Here is a 6,750-nt window from a genome sequence, read left to right on the forward strand (position 1 = left end):
GCCTGGAAAATCCCATGGACGGAAGAGCCTGGTGCCTGCAGTCCATGGGGTCGCAGAGTCAGACACGACTGAGCAACTTCCCTTTCACTTTTCACTTTCCTGCATTGGAGAAGGAAATGGCAACCCACTCCAGTGTTCTTGCCTGGAGAATCCCAGGGATGGGGGAGCCTGGTGGGCTGCCGTCTATGGGGTCGCACAGAGTCGGACACGACTGAAGCGACTTAGCAGCAGTAGCAGCAGCAGCAGCCAAAGTATTGGAACTTCAGTTTCAGCATCAGTCCTTCCAGTCAATATTCAGGATTCATCTCCTTTAGAATTGACTGGATTGATCTCCTTGTTGTCCAGGGAACTCTCAAGAGTCTTCTCCAGCACCACAATTTGAAAGCATCAATTCTTTGGCATTCTGCCTTTTTTATGGTCCAGCTGTCACATCTGTACATGACTACTGGAAAGACCATAGCCTTGACTATACAGACCGTTGTCAACAAAGTGATGTCTTTACTTTTTAACACACTGACCAGATGTGTCATAGCTTTCCTGCCAAGAAGCAATTATCTTCTAATTTCACAGCTGTAGTCATCATCCACAGTGATTTTAGAGCCCAAGAAGAGGAAATCTGTCACTGCTTCCACCTTTTACCCATGAAGTGATGGGACCAGATGCCATGATTTGAGTTTTTTAAAAAGTAATTAATTTATTTTAATTAGTTTTTCTTTAATGTTGATTTTTAAGCTGCCTTTTTCATTCTCATCTTTCACCCTCATCAAGAGGCTCTTTAGTTGAAACTTAATCCCAGGTTGCTCTTCCTGCTTCTGGATCCAAGTTAGGTGTCACCACCTTTCCACTGCAGTCAGAAAAGGGAGGGGGCCAGCAGGGCAGGCCCATTAATAGGGTCCCTGATTGCTCTGGGTTCCCTTCATGGAAACCCTGCGGATTGGCTGGTGACTGCCTCCCCGCTTTCCTGAGGAGAACCAGCAGAGTTGCTTCCCCTTACACCATGGCTTCCCTCTCTGGCCTCAGTCCCCCTCCAGGATGAGGGCATGGGGAGGAGGAATGCTGGGAAGGGGATTGCCACGCCTTCCTCAGGGACAGCCAGGAGCCAAGCCTGGCTTTGCAGGAAAGCACAGCCTGGAAGAGTAGTGGTGTTAGCCCTAAGAAGAGAAGAGAAGAAAACAAATGTAGGCTCCTCCTCTGCCTTGGCTAAACCTTTCATCCTCCCCAGGGACAGTGGCAGCCCAGAAGTGTCGACAGGAGCGGGAAGAAGGTGCCAGTCCTTTGGCCCCAGGTGACCAAAGTACAGAAAGTAGAGGAAGAAAGTCTGCCTCCTTTAATGCCACTCTCCTTTCTCCCCTCCAATCCCCAGTAAAGTCTCGGGGCAACCTCTGCACACGGACCCCTCCAAGTGTCGTCATCCACCCTGGATCATCAGACAGGCGCAGACACCGCCTGGGTCCTCCTCAGTCCACCTGGGGTGGGTACGCAGCCCTCCCTGCTGCCTCCTCCTTCTCTCCCGCGCTGAGGAGGGACTGCCACCCGCGGAGTCAGAGGCGGAGCAGAGGCTGGAGGTGCCCCGGCGCGAGAAGAGAGTAAACCTTTGGCAGGCAAGGGGTGTGGGTCCCACCGGGAGTCTTGGCCGCTCATCTGGGCCCAGCCCGGCCCCCTGAGATGGGTTCCGTCTCCTCAGCGCTGGCGCGGTCCCGGTCCCGCAACGCTGTGGTGCAGTTGGGCTCGTCGCCGCCACCCCAGCCCGAGGCGCCTCCGGCTGACCCCGCTGCTCGCGAAGACCGTTTCGCGCTGCACAAGACCGGGAGGCTTGGACCCGGGCGTGGAGAGGCGGCCACCCGGCCGGCAGCCTGGGAGGCTCAGCGGGTAGCGCCAAGCCCAGAGGCGCGCGCGAAGTTGGCGAGTCCGGAGCTGTCCCCGGTGCTGAACAGTGACGAGAGTATGCCTCAGTCTCAGCTGTCTCGAAGCCCCAGCGCTGCGGGTAAGTTTCTTTCTTTCTGTAAGGATCGCGGGGAGCCGCTCCGTGGAGACCTAAAGCTGCCCTTTTTAACTTCAAAGGGAGAAGAGAAAGCTCTGTCTCTCAACAGGATTTCGGCTTTTTTGTTCTCTTGCTCATAACTTGCCCAGAATCTCTTGCCCATAAAAATTGCCCATTAACTTTCACAAGTTAAGACTCATTTCTGACTCATTTCAATAAGGATTTATTTCAGAAGGATCATCTTTCACAGGCGTTTAAACAGTAGCTGGCAAGGCAGTTAACCCGCTAAGGGTCCCTTTCCCCGTCTTTGCACTGGCGTCCGCACCGCGGGGAGACATCGTCCTTGTTGTTTTGGAAAGGAGGTGTACCTTTCTCCCAGGGGAACGGGGAGAAGGACAGGAGATTCCTGCTTGTCCAGGACTTATCCATGTGTGAAAAAGGAAACCTGTGTCTGCTGAAGGGACGTGGGGTGTGTGGTTGGAGGAGGACATTTTAAGGGTAAAGAGAGAGGTGAAGAGAGCACATGAGATTTGGAGTTGGTGGTGGGTCTGAATCTCCATCACCTGCTTTCATTGTGATCGTGGGCAGGATACTCTCCTTGTGCCTCAGTTTTATTATCTGTGACATAGAGATGATACCAAGACATTTCTCACTAGGTGGCTAGAAAACCTAACCAGACACAGTGTATGTAGAAGTACTGAGTGCTATACCTGAACAAGATCTCTAAAACTTTTCAGCTGAAACTGAAGGGAGTTGTAAAACTTTTCAGTTTTGGGTTTAAGATATTCAAAGATCCATTTCATAGGGTAGGTCCTGTTTTTGTGTAAGTGGGAGGAAAAGTCCTTAGTTGGTACATGTAATAAAAAAAAAAATCACACTAGAAAGGTTACTAAATACATCAGCTGGTCTTTTGGTCTCATACATAAATCCTCACTTTCATCCCAAGCAAGGTTGTGATGCTCATTGCTATTGTCCATTGAGTTTTCAAGAAGGACTCATTAGATTTAGTGGGCAATATTAGTTCCTCTAAAGAGAAAAAGTGGAGCAAGGAATTGACTCACACTTTGACTCATGAGAGGCCAGGATATATGTATCCTTGTTCCCTTGAGAATTTTCTTGAGTTTATGGCTTTTATTTGTTATTATTTCACTCAAACAGCTTTTTAAAACAAAAATTAAAAGAATACACATGCACATTGCCCTTGCATGGATTTATCATTATAAAATATGTTAGTTTTTCCATTTATAGGATATTTTTGTGGTGTTAGTGGAAAGAGAACCAGATTTGGAGTCAGGGTACCTAGGTCTTGCTCAGCTTTGCCTCCTAGGGCTGCTGCTGCTGCTGCTAACTTGCTTCAGGCATGTCTGACTCTGTGCGACCCCACAGATGGCAGTCCACCAGGTTCTCCTGTCCCTGGGATTCTCCAGGCAAGAACACTGGAGTGGGTTGCCATTTCCTTCTCCAACGCATGAAAGTGAAAAGTGAAAAGGAAGTTGCTCAGTCATGTCCGACTCTTCGTGACCCCATGGACTGCAGCCTACCAGGCTCCTCCATCCATGGGATTCTCCAGGCAAGAGTACTGGAGTGGGGTGCCATCGCCTTCTCCGCCTCCTAGGGCAGGAGACCTCTATTTCCTAAACCTGTGCTATCTGCTCTTTTAAAATGAGTACAAATAGAGTTGTAGTGCCATCTCCTATGCCATGAAGCTCAAAGGAAACTATGGAGATAAAATCAACTTGTAAACTGTAAGTACTATACAAATGTAAGGTATTATTCAAGCATCTGGAGGCTTAATATTTTCTAATGTGTAGGATCCAAATTTTTTTATATGATCTTATAGTCTATCACAGTTACATTGGATGAAACATGAATTGTTTCTGAAATGATTCAATGTTAGATTATATATGTGTGTGATATCAGTTAAATTACAACTATATATGCCTATGGAAGAATATTCACATATTTTTCATCATACCTCTGGTGATATGAACAGTAGATTTGTATATTGCATAATTCCTGAAAGCTAATTTCTAGGAATTTTCATTGAATTAATTTCTGTTCTAGACTTGATGAATACATCCTGGGAATACTATTAGCTTTAACTTTTTGATTGAATGAGTTTCTTTTTTTCCATTCCTTCCTTTCATAAAGAAAATGAGATTCTTTTTTTCCATTCTTTTCTTTCATAAAGAAAATTTCAAATTAAAGATGACATTCTGAGTGTTATATCACCTAAGGATACTTACACAAAGTTATTCAATTTCTATCCTTTGCTCTTAAAAAAAAAGAACTTGAATCTTTGAAGTGTGGTGAGTTTAGATAGTTGAAATTGCAGATAAGGCTGAGTTTTATCATCTTTAAAAATGAGATGAGTTGCGTTTACCTGTGAGTCTGGGTAGCCCTTGCTTGGAATAGATTGGATTTCTCCAGGTATTGGGTAGAACAGCACAGAACTTGTGAATCTGGGAGAAAAGTAGCTGTGCTGCAAACTAAAACCTTTCCTTTATAAGCCAAACTGAATATATATTTGTGTGCTATGTACCAGATGTTATTTTACAAGATGGTGGGATGGGTCATTTAGTTATCATTTTACAGATGAAGATATCAAGGCACAGAGAGGTCAAGTCACACAGCTAAAAAATGACGGCCAGAATTTAAACCTAAATAGTTGAATTCTGGGATTCTTATCTGTTTCTCTATACTACTTGTCTTAAGTGGGTTTATTTCCCATTTTCCAGTCCTTCAGTTTACTAATATTTAGTAATACTCTTTGAAAGCTTTGTATTCTCTGAGCTATACTCAGGGAAACCAAGGAAGGTACATTGGTTCTGGGAGGGAGATATCAGATTAAGGAAGAAACAGTCACCTTGGATATTACTGTGATGATACTTAAAGCCAAAAATTTTAAGGGGAAAGTTAGACTTGGGAGAGTCAGGCCAGTAAGGCCAGATGTTTCCCCTTATCTACATTAAAAGCTCTGAGGTCCTGAGATTTGTCTCACTGAGGATGGTGTTAGTTTCCTAACTCTTGTCTTATGATACTGTTGTGAAGATATGGTATCAAAACCTGAGGCGGGATCTGGCTTATATTAAGCATGGTGTTTGTAGGCTTGTTTGTTAGAACTTTGTGACCCCATTCACTGGTAGAAAGTAAGGATGAGGTTGATTCACTTTTAATAAAAGGTTATCTCAGTTCAGTTCAGTTCAGTTGCTCAGTCGTGTCCAACTCTTTGCGACCCCATGAATCACAGCATGCCAGGCCTTCCTGTCCATCACCAACTCCCGGAGTTTACCCAAACTCATGTCCATCAAGTCAGAGAGGCCATCCAACCATCTCATCCTCTGTCGTCTCCTTCTCCTCCTGCCCCCAATCTCTCCCAGCATCAGAGTCTTTTCCAATGAGTCAACTCTTCATATGAGGTGGCCAAAGTATTGGAGTTTCAGCTTCAGCATCAGTTCTTCCAACGAACACCTAGGACTGATCTCCTTTAGGATGGACTGGTTGGATCTCCTTGCAGTCCAAGGGACTCTCAAGAGTCTTCTCCAACACCACAGTTCAAAAGCATCAATTCTTCAGTGCTCATCTTTCTTCACAGTCCAACTCTCACATCCATACATGACCACAGGAAAAACCATAGCCTTGACTAGATGGACCTTTGTTGGCAAAGTAATGTCTCTGCTTTTGAATATGCTATCTAGGTTGGTCATAACTTTCCTTTCAAGGAGTAAGCATCTTTTAATTTCATGGCTGCAGTCACCATCTGCAGTGATTTTGGAGCCCCAAAAAATAAAGTCTGACACTGTTTCCCCATCTATTTCCCATGAAGTGATGGGACCAGATGCCATGATCTTCGTTTTCTGAATGTTGAGCTTTAAGCCAACTTTTTCACTCTCCTCTTTCACTTTGATCAAGAGGCTTTTTAGTTCCTCCTCACTTTCTGCCATAAGGGTGGTGTCATCTGCATATCTGAGGTTACTGATATTTCTCCCAGCAATCTTGATTCCAGCTTGTGCTTCTTCCAGCCCAGCGTTTCTCATGATGTACTCTGCATAGGAGTTAAATAAGCAGGGTGACAATATTTGGAACCAGTCTTTTGTTCCATATCCAGTTCTAACTGTTGCTTCCTGACCTGCTCAGAATAAACCAATAACCAAATAAACAAAAAAAACCTTCCACAACTACCTGTCACAACTACCTATTGTGTAATCATCAGAAATAGGTTGTCTGAGGCTCCTAGCTTTTGTCAGAAATTTCTCTGGATGGAGAGAGACTTTGACATTATTGATTAGGGTAATTTTTGGTTAATAATTTGTGTATTAAAATTGTTGGGGCTTTTTCAATTTTCAGTTGTTATCTCCTCACCCCTTTTTTTGTACTGCTGTTTTAACATTTGGAAAAGATGTATCCTGCAAGAATTGGTTTCAGACTGCAACCAGTATTTGTCAGATGATGGTCTTGAAACACTGTCTTGCTGAATTTGTTTGGTTGGTTGTTTTTGGCTATGCCTGGTGACTTGTGGGATCTTAGTTGGAGAAGGAAATGGCAACCCATTCCAGTATTCTTACCTAGAGAATCCTGTGGACAGAGGAGCCTGGTGGGCTGCTGTCCATAGGACTGCACAGGCTTGGACACGACTGAAGTGACTTAGCATGTGTGCATGCATTGGAGAAGGAAATGGCAGCCCGCTCCAGTATTCTTATCTAGAGAATCCTGTGGACAGAGGAGCCTCGTGGGCTGCTGTCCATAGGGTCACACAGGCTTGGAGATGA

At 44.9% G+C, this 6,750-nt stretch overlaps 1 pseudogene; it reads left to right on the top strand.

Moving 5' to 3' along the window:
- The first annotated feature begins 1,665 nt into the window (after window positions 1-1,665).
- The window catches only part of LOC104980612, a 57,785-nt pseudogene continuing 52,700 nt past the window's right edge, over window positions 1,666-6,750 (top strand).

Source organism: Bison bison, unplaced genomic scaffold, assembly GCF_000754665.1.
Source record: "Bison bison bison isolate TAMUID 2011002044 unplaced genomic scaffold, Bison_UMD1.0 scf7180017858770, whole genome shotgun sequence".
Lineage (NCBI taxonomy): Eukaryota > Metazoa > Chordata > Mammalia > Artiodactyla > Bovidae > Bison > Bison bison.